General features: G+C 40.4%; 1 long non-coding RNA gene across 1 annotated transcript in view; it reads left to right on the top strand.

Annotated features, from left to right (window-relative positions):
• The first annotated feature begins 3,023 nt into the window (after positions 1-3,023).
• Positions 3,024-16,042, top strand: part of LOC133385767 (uncharacterized) — a 35,740-nt gene continuing 22,721 nt past the window's right edge. The window contains exon 1 of the long non-coding RNA XR_009762940.1: positions 3,024-3,257. This is a non-coding gene — a long non-coding RNA (uncharacterized LOC133385767). The remainder of the gene's footprint in view (positions 3,258-16,042) is intronic.

Below are 16,042 nucleotides of genomic sequence, written 5' to 3' on the forward strand. Positions count from 1 at the left end.
TTTAGATGGTTGTTAAGCAAGCATTTCTGAGTTCAGGACTATAAGTTTTGTAAGGTTTTGTTTTGAAATGAGCTTGTGGGAAGCAGCAGTATGGCACAGGGGTGTTTTCAATTTAACATTGCGGAATGCGAAAAATCCATGCTGACTATAGTATATAGCCACTCTTGTGGCTGTATAATTTTAGAAATCTATATTTAAGGAGTGGTACTGTCAGCATGCTTTCCTGAACTCTTCTCACCACTGCATGCTCAATGTGTGCATTTGTCCTGCCAGTCCCCGGCTGAGTCTCTAGCATACTTCTGTTCATAAAGAAACTGAACCTGTAAAAAGGTTACCCTGGACGTTCTCACTAAGAATTAGGGGGTCCATAAAGCAGCATAAAAGAAAATGGCAAAAGAAGATTCTTCTAATCTGTCTTTTGGTGCCAGGTGAAGTCTTTTTAAAAAAATAAAATTCCCAGGCTTATAACATTTCATGAAGTATTAGTATTGATTTTGGTGTTCCATTTTTATGTTGCTTTCCCCCACTGTTTTAATAGATGTTTTTATGTTTATATTGTTATGGGTTCAATAACAACAAAGGCTCTTACCACATATGGAGCGAGAAATGCCATATGTCCAAGCTGGATTTAGAAGGAGAAGAGGCACCAGAGATCATATCGCAAACATATGTTGGATAATGGAACGAACGAAGGAATTTCAGAAGAAAATCACCTTATGCTTTATAGATTACAGCAAAACCTTTGACTGTGTAGATCATGAAAAACTATGGAATGCTTTAAAAGAAATGGGGATGCCACAGCATCTACAGTAAGGACAGAATATGGAGAAACTGATTGGTTCCCCATTGGAAAGGGTGTGAGACAGGGGTATATTTTATCACCCTATTTGTTTAACCTATACACAGAACATACCATACGGACAGCAGGATTGGACCAAGATGAAGGAGGTGTGAAAACTGGAGTGAGAAATATCAATAATTTAAGATATGCAGACAATACCATACTACGTGCAGAAACCAATAATGATTTGAAATGAATGCTGATGAAAGTGAAAGAGGAAAGCACAAAAGCAGGACCACAGCTGAACATCAAATAGACCAAAGTAATGACAACGGAAGATTTATGTAACTTTAAAGTTGACAATGAGGACATTGAACTTGTCAAGGATTATCAATACCTTGGCACAGTCATTAACCAAAATGGAGACAATAGTAAAAAAAAAACCAGAAGGCAGCTAGCCTGAGCTGCAGGCCTCCAGACCGCCTATCACCCCCAAAGGTGCCTAAAGGTGTCACCTAGCTGCCCTTCCCTTTTAACCCTTTTCCTGCACTTCTTTGCCCAAGTGACCATTGACATATGAAATCGAAACAGTCCTGATCAGCCTATTAATCGCCCTCATCACCTGTACTAACCCTTGCCCCTCCCTGCTAACCGCAGTGTGGAGTAGGCAAAAGAAACCTGCCGGCAAAATGAGGCCAGCAGGCCAAAAATTCCTAGTCAGCCCCGAAGCGACTACATGCGTCACACTGCAGCACAGGGGGGGACGGGTGGGTGCCGCTGAAATTCAAAGGAGGGCGGGAAGCCGGCAGCCCAGCCTTAAGTACCCTGGACTGCCCCGCCCTCCTAGGTGTGTGCTGCGTCAGTGCCTGATGCACACACACACCCCAACATGGCGGCACGGCATCAGCTGCGGCTGCAAAGCTCTCCCCTTTTGCCCGGTAAGTACCGGGCGCGGAGCGGGATTCTGTTGTTGTGGGATTAGGCATTAACAAGGATCTCATTCTCAACCCAGCAGCAAAAAAGGGTGGTGGTGGCTGTGAGTAACATAATGGGATCCTGCACTTCTGAATTTGCCACTATGCTACTGCTGTTAGGTCCAGTTCTCATTGAGGTGGTGGTGAAATTTCTTTGGACTACGGCAGATGGGGGCTCGCATGATGGAAATTATCCTCCATAAAATAATTCTGTGCACCTCATAAAACTAAAACATCAAGAAGAAAGTTTCTGGCCCAGTCTTCCAAGCAGAGCAAATTGGTTTGTATCATGGAAAGTTCTGTCATCTGAACCCTCTCCTGCAATCCTGTCATAGAGCCCAATTGATCAGAGAATGAGGCTTCACAGGCTATCAGAAGTTCAGAGGATTCTTCAGTTACAGTAGACAGTGGTGGCTGGTAAACACGGATGTGGTGGGGCTGCTAGGAGGTCACAGAAGTGTTCAGCCAATGAGGTTTCAGAGGCTTGGAAAAGTTGTTCTGGTTTCCTCCATAGAAATGTAAGTAGCATATTAATAAGGACAAGTCCTACCCACCCCACTAAAAGATGAGCGTTGCCATAGGAGCCAGCTTAATTATCAAAGGCCTGAGTAAATAAAAAGGTCTTAGCCAGGTGCCTAAAAACTGATACTGATGCTGGCAGGAGAACGTTCCACAGATAGGGTAGGGGAAGCCACTGAAAAGGCCTGTTCTCATGTGGCTGCCCACTGTCCCTCCCTCAGGTGAGCATACAGCCCCTGATGGATTTTACTAGGATGATATAAAGCAGGGATGGAAAACCTATGGCTCTCCAGACACTCTTGGACCTCCTGTCCTATCATCTCTGACTATTGGCCATGCTGGCTGGGGCTGATGGGAGTTGGAGTCCAACAACATCTGGCGGGCTCCTGCTATAAAGAATGTATATTGCTAGGTACACACAACTGCAGTTGTCATATATACTAGAGGTAGTTTTATTTTTTAGCATTCCACAGTCATGGGATAACAGACTAATGAAGACTTTGCAGACTTTGCAGATTTCTTCAGCTCACGGAAGCTTTTATCCAGGTTTTACTTTAGATATTTGTTAGTATCACAGCCCCATCTGGTATAAAACAGCCAGGCCAAAGCTGTGTCAGAGAGATTGTCTAGGGAGGGGTCAGCTATCCTCCCCACATGTTTATCTTGTGGTTTAAAGTCATGCCTAGCCTTGAACAGAGTTGAACTCCCAGCTCCTGCTTCATGTTTAATGGATGGCAATTTGGCTTGTATACATGCCACCTGGTACAGTTTGGCCCATGAGCAGACCATCATGGCTGTTCCCTTCCTGCATGACAGGTTGAAGTTTATGTTCCTTCCCACTTAAAAACAGTCCTAGCCTGCAAGCTATAGAAGTATACTCAAATAAATTGTGGATGTCAGATTACCTGCGCATGTGAAGGGTATAGCCCTCCTGTTTTCCAGTATGAAGGCAGACAAGAGACAAAGATGTGTAATAAGCAGAGGTGAGCAATAATTAAACCACCAGTAGTTAAATTAATAGTTAAATTACTTTTCATATAGTTTATGTATAACTACTTTGTGAAAAGTAGCTCAAGCTATGTAGTTAAAGTATTTTTTTTAGTTTTCTGCTGTAGTTTAACTACTAACAGTAATTATTATTATCCTTTGGGGGGAAACACCTTCTATTAAAATAATTGTTACCACGCTGAAAACTTTGTGTAAATACCAATAGAAACACCTAATCAGTCACTAAAAATAATATAGGCACACCTGCAAAAAGTTATTAAAAAGTAGTTCAAATTACTTAACTACCTCAAAGTAGTTAAAAAGGTAGGTTGCTTTAGGTACCTTTCCTAAAATGTGATTAAAATTAAATTTTAGGTAGAATTTAGTAGCTTTAGTTTGGTGGCTGCACAACAAAGGTCATTCTCAATGGCTGCATTCAAGCTGTGGATCTCCCTTTGTACTGAGGGCCTCTTAGTCCTCTTTGTGGTATCTTATTACAGTCAGGTGAAGACTTTTAAAATTATTATTTCCAGTTCTTTGATCTCTCATGGTGACTTGACTTGCTATGTACAGCTTGTCCTGCAATTGCTGGCCTCTATTGGTGTTTTTGGTCTTTTATTAAAATAGCTATCGACTTTATTGTAAAAACTGTTTTATTATTTATTTATTTATTAGATTTATATCTTGCCCTTCCACCCAGTAGGAGCCCAGGGTGGCAAATAGGAGCCAAAGTTGCTTTGTGGTATCTTTTATTGTTATTTCTGTGGTTAACCATCATGGATGCTATAAGCAAAAAGACATAATATGAACTGAAATCAATGATCTACACTGGTTACCAGTTGTCTACCGGGCCCAATTCAAGGTGTTGGTGCTGACCTTTAAAGCCCTATACGGTTTCGGCCCAGTTTATCTAAAGGAGCGCCTCCAGCATCACCAATTATGCCGCCCGACAAGATCAGCCACACAAGACCTTCTCTCGGTCCCACCAGTTAAAACAGCTAGGCTGGTGCGGACCAGAGAGAGGGCATTTTCGATTGTGGCCCCCGCCCTCTGGAATTCCCTTCCTTTCGATCTTTGTCATGCCCCCTCCTTGATAGGTTTCCGCCGGGCCTTGAAGAGCTGGCTGTTCAGGCAGGCCTACGGGATTTCTGGGATGGGTTAGCTTTTAATATTGCTTAGCTTAATTATTGAATGTGGTTTTTGGTTTTATATTGTATTTTATTATGTCAGTGTACGTCGCCTAGAGTGACCGTTAATTCGGCCAGATAGGCGACTCATAAATAAAATTTTATTATTATTATTATTATTATTATGACGATGACAGCAACAACAATAATAATAACGAAGTGTGGCTTACTCCCAGGTAAGTGTGCATAGAGTAGTTTATGCCTATCAGTAGTTATAGGTATGAGATATAGGTCACAGGATAAGTCATAGGGAGAGATGAGGCTGAACCCTGAGGAGGCAACAGCTCTCCGCAAAGATCCATGTTTGGGAATTGGTCTAAGGCTGTACCAAGACAGACAGCTCTGGAGACATGCTGTCACAGGGGTTGCTCTTTCATGGAGAAAGGTACGAACGTTAGAATTGCTGAAAAATATCTTCATTCTATCTTTAATCATGTGTTTGGAATGATGAGGGGTTTTAGGTGATGACCAGTGAATGGGAAAGGTTAGGGAGAGTTGAGTGAAGGCAAAACTACTTTTGCAGGAGGGTAATTGAAGATAAGTTCTTTGAGGAAGCCTTCTCCCATTTCATCTATTCTATGGGGAACTATAAAGGAGAGCCTAGACCCTTCATTCTGAGGAGGATGGAAGCAGAAAACCTCCATCTCCCCTCTGTAATTGATTTTTGCAAGTTTCAAGTGATAGTGTGTGTTTGTGTGCGATACGTACTAATATGCGCATCCATCTGAAATTATACAGCTTGAAGTACTTTTAAAGACCTAATGTGATTTTAAACTTGACTGGCTATATTAAAAAGATTTGTGACCTATCATGAGATATTAAGATAATTAAACCAATTCTAATTTCAGTATAATATATTTACACACATGCAGACCTTTCACTCTGCTGATATCCTCAGCAGAGGCAATGCTTCATGGTCCTGTGAACTAAAGACTGTAAAAAACTCTAGTTTATTCTGGGAATAGCTTAATGGGTTTGAATATTTAGTTTGGTAAATTTCCTTCTGCTCATTCAGGCAGAGTTAAAATTGCATGTGCACTATAAACTCACCTTTTTGCTCCACAGATGTTATTGATTAAAGTAATGGTAAATACACTGTAAATTTAGTTACATTAACAAGGCCAAAGAGAAGGGGTTAAAATCACATCTTCCAATGTCCTCTCAGGTCATGTTTAGAATTTCCATGGTTGCACCTAAAAATTATGTCCAAGTTAAGTTATAACTTTCTTGGTTATGAGTATTTTGGGTGAAACCAGAGCTTGTCAAGAAGTGGGTTGAAATGTACACCATATGTACTGCACCTGTCCAGGGAGAGTGGAGTAAATTTAATATAAACCATGTCCTCACCATTGGGTACTTGTTAGCTGTATGCCCAAGAGGAGCTTCTTCAGCCACAGTTCTCTTTCTTGAATATTCACCAAGGTGGGGAAACTTTTTTGGCCTGGAGGATACCTCCTATCTTAGCCAATCCTTTAGGGGCTGCGTGTGGTGGCAAGGCCTAAATAAGAGCAGCTGTTGCCAAAGTGGGCATGGCCCACACTCACTCATACATCAATACCCATGTATGCATACAGCACAAGCCACACACACATACACCAATACACACACACTCACTTTCTCCCTGCCCCCCAACAATTGCCAGTGGGGGGGGAGTGAATTGTTGCCATCAGTAGGGTTTTCCAGCCTGATGATGGCAGGGTGGGCATTTTTCCCAGGGGCTTGGAGAGCAGCATCAGGAAAGGGTTAACATTTCCCTTACATCTGTGAACCTCACTCCCTGCAAAAGAAGCCCCGTGCTACAATTAGGTTTGAAAACTTCTTCTATTGGCTCCAATAGGAGGCTTTGTTCAAGACTAAAACCTGCATGGGGGGTGAATGCTGCCAGGTAGGTAGGGAGGCTCCATGGGCTGCAGCTAGCCTCTGGACAGCCTGTTCTCCATCCCTGCTGTAATCAGTTGTCCTGCTGATTCCCCCCCCCGTTAGAGTCTGTCTCCAACTCATGTCCAATATGTCCAGTGGCTGAGCTCTCAGCCTGCCTCTCTGTTTGTTTTCCCAAAGTGGACATGGGAGATGGTAGCTTTTGTATCCCTGTAGCATCTTTGGAAAGTTGCTGCTGAAACTCATAAGTCTGCTTGCCTTGGAAAGAGTATATTTTAGTAAGCTAAACATTTTTTCTTTTCTTCTCACTGTCCTTTGAACTTCAACAAAGCAATTCGTATGTCTCTTTTTGTTCAAATAGCCCATGATGCTTCTTTATACCATCAGACTATTAGTCTACCTAGCTTAGTCCATCATCAGAGACCCTGCTTGAGATCCCTCAATCCTGTGGGACCTGACAGGCAGTAACCTGGGTTGGGGATGGGGATGGGGGAGAAATCCGATTCAGTTCACATTTAAAGCTGAATCTATCAAATTCGCACCTTCTGAAACAATGTGAGAACAGAAACATAGAATCATAGAGTAGTAGAGTTGGAAGGGGCCTACAAGGCCATCACAATGCAGGAATCTAAGCTGAAGCATACCCACCAGCAGAGCTTGGAAGTAATTTGTTACAAGTAATTACTTGTAATTCATTACTTTTTTGAGGAACAAGTGGGTAATTCTTTTAGATTTTGATTGTAATAGAACTAGGAGTAATTTTATTACTTTTGTGGAATAATTGTATTGTTTCCAGCATTACATTTGGGCATTACTTGGGGGGGAAGCAGGGGAAATCTTCTGCTCTTCTGATTTGTGGATGAAAATCATGTGCCTCAAACTGGGCTTCTGTGCAGCATCGCTCTTCCCTCATGCTCGGTGGATGGGTAGGAGGTGACAAGGGACAAGGTGGAGAGTGAGACGGGATGGAGTGGAGAAAACAATTGTTTAAAAAAATGGATGGTGGTGTTGAAGAATGGAGTGGAGTGAAAAAGGATCTGGAGGTCAAGAACATGGATAAAGGACTTCCGGGAAGGGTGACTTAGCCTGTGCCTGCTTTTGAGACGGGCTCCTGCCTCAAAAGAAGCTTATTCAGATATATCAGTCAGTTTTTTCTTTTTTTTTGACTGATTAAACTTCTCCCGGGTAGGGAGAAACGAAGAGATTAACCTCAAAGCCTATTTTTGTTGGGACGACCAGATCTCATTAATTTATGGGACGAGGTCCAGCCGACGAAGGTGGGACGGATTTTCAACAGCAAGCTCTATCTGATAAAGCGAACGTTCACCTTATCTTCTAAGAGAGAACGCACTAACAGGCAAGCACCCTTCTTTCTATATTTTTCTTTTATTTGACTTAAATTGTTGCTGTTTAAAAGAGATTTGCCAGATTGATCGGTTTTTGACATCTCACTGGGGAGCCATAACTTCTCTCTGCTACGCACTAATTAATAGCTTATCTCTGTTTTTGTTGCAAAAAGCTGTCCTGGATTTGCATTCTAAAGATATACACAGAAGAGGGATTTCTATTCCAGATTTTTATTTTGAAGAATATTATATTGTCTGAGACTACTCTCTTTTTGGTCTATTTTTTTTTTGACGAATCTGTTTCCTGACGACTGCCATTAATTGTTTCGATCCTGGGAACTGCATTTTGTTTACTTAACTATGGAGAGATAAGGCTATCTGCTCTGTTTATACTGTGATGTCACCAAGTTTGGAGTATTAACCCAATTGTTGCTGAAATAAGAAGTGGTTTTCCTATATTTTTCTTTTAAAATGGCAATTAAGAAAGTGGCTGAGAATCTGGAAATAACTATGTTTCAGAAAATAATGGATGAGATTGAGATAACGAAACAAAACCTGCGACAGGGTTGTAAGGAGCTGAAAATTGAATTGAGTAAAATGACGCAGGAGATTAAAGATATAGGGGTCCCTGTGAGAGAGGTGACCCTGGAAGGGGTCCCTGTGAGAGAGGAGACCCCGGAGATTGGAACAAACGTGGAACAGGAAAAAGATTTGGAGTCTATGGACTTTAGAAATAAAATCTATTGTTTGGAGACACAGGAGATTAAAGACATAGGGGTCCTTGTGAGAGAGGAGACCCTGGAGACTGGAACAGGGGTCCCTGTGAGAGAGGAGACCCTGGAGACTGGAACAGGGGTCCCTGTGAGAGAGGAGACCCCGGAGATTGGAACAAACGTGGAACAGGAAAAAGATTTGGAGTCTATGGACTCTAGAAATAAAATCTATTGTTTGGAACTCAATGTTATCTCTGAAGAAATTAATGAAGATTCTAGAGATAAAGTTATCAATGGCATGGATAATCTTCTGGACTGGAATGATGTGATGGAGCCCAATATAGAGAAAATCTATGGAATTAACTGCAGCCATGTGACAATGGAAAAACTTTCAAGAGATGACCCAGTGTATTTTGAAAAAAAGAACAGAGATATGATTTTACAGCAGTATTTCAGCAACCTATTCAGAATGGATGGCAAGAAAATATTTGGGATAGAGGTAATTCCCATCAGACTCTTACTATATGACTATGGCTTTGACAGCAAGATTATTATGGAATACTGATAATGGAAGATTGGATACCGAAATTATTGGACTTAACAAGACTACTGAAGATGGAAGATGGAAAATGGAACTAATAGGGATAATAGAATAATGGCTACTGAAATTACTGAACCTAACAGATTCTGATGTGATGGATTAATTGAAATGTTTATTTTTACTATGGTTATGACAATAAGATTATCATAATTAGTAATGAGATGGATTAATCGATATGCTTATCTGGAAAAAAAAATTGATAGATATATTTCTTAAAGAATTGAAACCTCTCTTTGACTTTTTGTGGAAAGAATAAAGTAATGTTTATGAGATTTGATGATTAAGTAAGATAACTATTGGAGGAAAGTGATTTTATAATATGATTTAAGAGACAGGATTGTTATATATTATAGACTTATAACTGATCTGATCTTTGACAAATGGGAAGTCAATATTTTATTCTTCATTTTTTATTTTTTATTTTTATTTTTATTTTTTATTTTTTTTTTTTGTTTAACTATTTTTGATTTTGTTTTTTGTCTTTGAATGTTTTATGATTTCGTCTTGTATGTTTTATGAAAATTTGAATAAAAATTATTGAAAAAAAAAAAAGAACATGGATAAAGGAGGAGAAGGAGGCAGCAGCAGAATGGAGATAAAGAACTGTGGAGGTGAAAGATGACACGTGTGTGTGTGTGTGTGTGTGTGAGTGTGTGTGTGTGTGTGTGTGTGAGTGAGTGAGAGAGAGAGAGAGAGAGAGAGAGAGAGAGAGTACTGTGACTGCATTTGGCACACAAAGTGGCCTCCACCACCCTCTCTGGCTACTGGGCTGCATTTGTAGTATTTTAACTTCTTTGCATCTCAGAGGAAAATGTTTCCTTGAGTGAGTGTCCCTCAGTTGGTGGCAGGGCAGGGTCTGGGAGGTGGTTAAGTGAGAGAGATTATGCTTGCTGGCTGGGGGGGGTTGCACTTGGTTTGACATGCGAAGTTCTGAGCGGTGGCCTCTGCCTCCCTCCGCACCTCCCTTACCAGCGGAGAGACCACCATTGCTATCTTATGGATAAAAAGAATTCTACTACCTCTGTATGTGTGTATTTATTTTTGATGTTGTTTTAGTCCACTTAGATGTGCAGCAGCCAAGGCCAGCACCTTGTAGGATTTTTTTCTATATTTTTCTATATTCTGTTGGCGACCTGCCCCTGGGTTTTCCACAGCACTATTGCTGATGAAAAATCAAGAAGTCTGAGGTACAATATTGTTTAAATGTTATATAAATATAAAAACTAAACAGTGTTACGGACTTTTTATAAGTCATTAACAATGAAAAGTGAAAAAGGTAAGATTAAATGAAGCCTAATTGTTACTTTGTTTGCACAGCTTCCTTTTGGCAGTAAGCCAAGTTCAATGAAGCTGCTATGGTTACCCTCCAGATATTTTGGACTGACTGAGCTGATGGGAGTTGTAGTCCAAAACATCTGAAGGGCACCAGCTTAATGAAGGCTGTCTTAATGGTTCACAGTTAGGCTGTTTTGGCAGTCCAGTTATTAAACATTCTATTGGCAGATAAATACAGGTAATGGACTGGCAGATATAAAAGTGGCAGAATATCATTAGTCAGAGGATCCCAAATATTAGTGCAGAGAAGGGCAGTTCCAGCATTGTCCAAGGTCAATGGGAGCAGTTTGGCCAGTGCCGTCACTTCAGGCAGGGAAAGACCTGAGAAGGCAGTACAGAGCCTAAGCAAGAGCCTGGGGAAGAAGAATGGTTGTTGTTGTCACTGAAGAAGCTCCAAGAGCTAACAAGGAGAGAGAGACTCCAAAGGCAGTTTTTTGCCTGATTGACAGCAGAAGGCAGTTGGACTTGGGAGCAAGAAGACTTCAGAGGAGGCAACTGAGTTACTTATTTTTTGCTGCGTGTTATCATCATCCCTGACCAGAAGGAAGACTTCAGGGAAAGCTGAAGCAAACCTGCAGGTTAAAGTTGGTTTATCTCAAGACGTTGGGAGTCTACTCTTAGAGATAGCTGAAAACCTCTGTTTAATCCTATATCCTTCCATTGAAATCCTGACCAAAAAGATAATTTCATAAATCTCCATGTTGTTCATCATATGCCTACAACCAGACTACTTTATGACTGATAGTGTGCTGAGAGGTTACATTTTTATTAAACGTTTATGGTGGCAGTGAAAATATATAGGATAAAGAACTAAAGTTTATTTATAATATATTTTGTGAGGTAGGATTAGTAAGCCAGGGGCAGTATACAACAGACATATCCCGTCAGAGCAAGGATTTTCCCCTTCCTCCCATAGTGTCCTCCCCAAATCTGCTCTGGAAGGTTGGGGGAACCCCTGGAACAGTTTTAGGGGGATGTGGGAGGAGGAGAAGGGAAAAGTCTCATTGTGCAAATGGAAATCCTTGCACTGATGGGACACATTCCTTGGCTCTACTTTGGATACAACCCAAGACATTCCATGCTAAGACATTCCATGTTTAAAACTCTCAACTTCCACAGTTTGATGGATATACAACCCAAATGTTGACACTGCTCTGTAGCTAGTTATTCAGCTTACTGTTGCAAGAAATAAGGGCTGGTAGGAAGCATCATAATGAATCTACAACCATATCACATAATAGTGTTAGTTAATAATGCTGTGGACATTGGGGGAGGTTGCCCTTTCGTGGCATCTAGGTGGCAGTGTTATAAAGTATTATGATATGGGTTGGATAAGCTGGTGGCTTGAAAGGAATATTAACACGTTTGTTACAGCCTGTTCTGTCTAAAATATTTTATCTATCTATTGGCTGGAATACAATCAAGAGGTCTAGCTGTGGCACCTATTCATTGGGATTCTTTCCCTAGAGATGTCCACCTGGGCTCCTCTTTGCAGGCTTTTATGAATCAAATATAGATATTTGTTTTAGGCTTCCACATAAGGACTTTTAATATATATATATTCATTTTCAACAAATAAAACTTCCCCCAAGAGGAAATAACAAATAAACAAAATACATATTAAGGCTTAAACATGATATTAGAAAATAAATTACATACTGCAAATAAACCAAAGGTTGAGCAGCTGAAGGGTAGGTATATTTAGGGTCAAGCAGTAGGCACAGTATCCTGTATATAAGGAATTGTATGGTGCTACTTCCCTCTTTTCTGAGCTGGTCGCCTTTTGAGTTTTTATTCATTAGTTGTGTTTTTTATTCAGTGTTTCATAGTGAGCCATCCTGTTTCAACAGGTGAGTTATTTGGAAAGGTGGAAAATAAATTCTAAAATACAAAAATAAAATAGCTGTGAACAGTGAGTGGTATTTCTTGGATTGATGCTGTGCTAAACATCCCACTGTGTATGTTCATTATTTCCTTGCCTGTTTCTTCCTACATAGCCGTAGCTCTGCCTTAGCCAATCTGGTGCCCTCCAGAAGTTGTTGAACTCCAGCTCCCATCAGCCCCAGCTGTGTAGCCAATGGTTAAGGATGGTTAGAGTTATAGTCCAAAACATCTGGAAGGCACCAGGCTGGCTAAAGCTGTCATTGCTTGGGGGGAGGGCAGTTGTGTTTTTTCTAATTACAATTTACCTTAAAAAAGACACATAATCTTGTGTTTGTGTGTGTATGTATATATATATATATATGCATGTATGTATTTCTAGCTGCCAAATATTTCCCCATGCAACTGGCCATTTGTATTCCCCTCTTTTCAAAGTCTAGTAGTGGTATAAATGGTTGATTATCATTAACAGCAGTAATGAACTCATGAATTGATTGTTCACAAAACAAACTACTGTTCTGTCCAGTATGAAATAACAAGTTATAAACTGCTGAAAATCACCAATTTCTTGGAGATTATTGTCTGAATATATTTCAGAAGCAAATTCAGATCATTAGTGCCTACAAGAATAAGATCAGACAGGAATTAAATTTAAAATAAAAAGCTTACTAAACCAACTGATTTCTACAGAGCTGACTAGAGACATGCATTTAATTGAATTGTTTGAAGCTTTTGCATTTAAGTATTGCTGTTATCTACAAAAACAAGCTCTAACTCCTTCCTATTTTTTTAGTAGTAGAGAAAAAAATAGTTTCCCATTTTGAAAGGTGATATTTAGATACTCCAACACAATATATATATATATCAACAGAAGCATACAGATCATAGTCTGCAGTATATTAATGAATACTACTTATTTCAATAGCAAAAATATCTTCAGATGGATCGTGGCATGGATGCCATCTTTCCTGTAATGAATGACAGGAAACTTCCTCACCATAGCAACTACGGTTATCTCTAAAGAACAACATTAGCCTCCCACATTAGCAATTTTATATCCTTAAGTATAAGAAGCCGTTGTGTGACATTTGGCTTGATTATATATTTTCATTATTTATTTTATCTGTGTCTGTTTTCTCTTTGCAGTATTTACTAATGAAATGTAGAAATATATGATGAAATAACTGAAGATCTAAGCACATACAAATTACACCATCCAGTCATTAACAGGGAGGGAGGGCTTCCTTTGCTCTTGTGCTCTCTCTTGCTCATTCCACCTTTTTTCCAACCTTTTTTTAAAGGCTGTGAGTTGGAAGGAAAGAGAAAGCAGGAGGGGGAAAGGTGAAGGACTGCAGAATTTCCTTCTGCCTGGTGTCATATCTCATTTGGCATGACCTCCATCTTTGTACGTGAAGATCTTCACACACATTATTGAGGAAAAGCTATTATACATAAGCAATTATGGTTTTTATACTGCCAGAAAGCTTCTAAACTAAATAAAGATAATCCTTTACACCATAACAAGAAGCTTTCAACAGAATAAGGCAGACCCAAGATGTTTTGCTGCCTGAGGCAGAGAAGCTAATAGAATATATGCACACACACAGAGGCACTGGCACAGACACCAAGTAAAGCTGCGCAGTATCCATGGCCTATCAAATTATGTGCCACAGTAATTAGCTATATTCACATGTTGCTCGTGTGTAGGGCACTCATTTGTGAAAGATGTACTGAGCCCACATTGCCCGCCTTGCCCCAGTTCTCTCATGACTGGGTTAGTCCCACCCTAATGTCCATGAGTAGATTGTAGGGATGTGCTAGAATTTTGCCCAATTTGGGTTTGGTACCAAATTTTCCATTAATTCACTTACTCTCTATAGTTGTGGTTCAGATTTTTATGTAGTGATTTTATCAATATTTCCTTTCATTTAGCAATATTTCCTTTCAAAATATAGATATTTCTTTTACTTCGGTTGGTAGCCCAGCTACGTCCCTACCTGAGTAGGGAGGACCTCACATCAGTTGTACATGCTCTGGTAACCTCGTGATTGGATTACTGCAATGCGCTCTACGTAGGGCTGCCTCTGAAGACAGTTCGGAAGCTACAGCTCGTGCAAAACGCAGCGGCCAGACTGATAATGTGGACCAAGCGGTCCGAACACATAACACCTGTTCTGGCTTGCTTGCACTGGCTTCCAATATGCTTCCGGGCCAGATTCAAAGTGCTGGTTTTAACCTATAAAGCCTTATACGGCGCGGGACCACAATACCTGCTGGAACGCCTCTCCCGATATGAACCTGCCTGTACACTACGTTCTACATCGAAGGCCCTCCTCCGAGTTCCAACTTATAGAGAAGCTCGGAGCGTGGTAACAAGAACTAGGGCCGTCTCAGTGGTGGCCCCCAAACTGTGGAACAGTCTCCCTGATGAGGTGCGCTTGGTGCCGATGTTACTATCTTTTCGGTGCCAAGTCAAAACCTTCCTCTTTTCTAAGGCATTTTAATCTAACTTAATCTAGTTTTAACATGTGCTGTAACTGTTTTTAGTCTTCCTACTCTCTTATATTTTTGTTGTATTTTATTATGGGATTTTATGGTATATATTTGTATTTCTTTGTTGTACACCGCCCAGAGAGCTATGCTAGTGGGGCGGTATAAAAATTTAACAAATAAAATAATAAATAAATAAATAAAAATAAAATAAATAAAATAAAATTGGCATTTCCTTAAAACAATCAATATTAATATTTTTGTGAGGGTAAAAAAGTGGTAAAAGCAGAGCTTGGAAGATTACTTTTAAAAAGTAATAAATTACAGTTACAATTCCATGGCCCCAAAAGTAGTAATTACTGTTACAATTACAATTACTCTGAAAGTAACTGATTACTTTTGCTTTTGAACTGGCACCAGCCAACAGATCCCATCCCTAGCTGAGTGCAGGAACCAATCTGTGTGAGCAGTTGCTTGCATGTAGAAATTCTATGTGACCAGGATGTCACAATCAACACATGGACATGGGAGGAGGCAGAGATACCCCAGCCTCATGGTCGGGTGGGGAAACACAGACCTGTTTCTTCTTTGTGTGAGTGTCCTCCAGGTGGGAAGGGCTCTTATATAGCACAAATTGAAAGCACACCTGACACATAGCGTCTTGCAAAAGTAATCAGACCCCTGAGCAATGCTCTCATATTAATGAATTACAAATGGTACATTGTAATTTCATTCTGTATAATATTTTATTTTGAAACACTGAAACTCAGAATCAATTATTGTAAGGTGACATTGGTTTTATGTTGGGAAATGTTTGTAAGAAACATAAAAAACTGAAACATGTGGCTTGCATAAGTATTCAACCCACCTTTCGCTGCAATAACAGCTTTAAGTCTTTTGGGTTAGGTATGTACCAGCTTTGCGCACAGTGTCAGAGGGATTTTTGGCCCATTCTTCTTGGCAGATTTGCTCCAGGTCGTTCAGGTAGGTTGGACGTTGGTTGTGGACTGCAATTTTCAAAGAGTGCCACAGACTCTCAATGAAATTGAGATCAGGACTTTGACTGGGCCACTGTAGGACATTCACCTTTTTGTTCTTGAGCCACTCCAGTGTTGCTTTGGCCTTGTGTCTGGGATCACTGTCCTGCTGAAAAGGGAATTTCCTCGCAAGCTTCAGTTTTTAGTGGACTGAAGCAGGTTCTCTTGCAGTGTTTCCCTGTATTTTGCTCCATCCATTCTTCCTTCAATTTGAACAAGATGCCCAGTCCCTGCTGATGAGAAGCATCCCCACAGCATTGTTGGGGTTAAATTGAAATCCCCAGTGCTTGTAAAACTATAGTTCACTTGTCCT

Source organism: Rhineura floridana, chromosome 5 (assembly GCF_030035675.1).
Source record: "Rhineura floridana isolate rRhiFlo1 chromosome 5, rRhiFlo1.hap2, whole genome shotgun sequence".
NCBI classification, from domain to species: domain Eukaryota; kingdom Metazoa; phylum Chordata; class Lepidosauria; order Squamata; family Rhineuridae; genus Rhineura; species Rhineura floridana.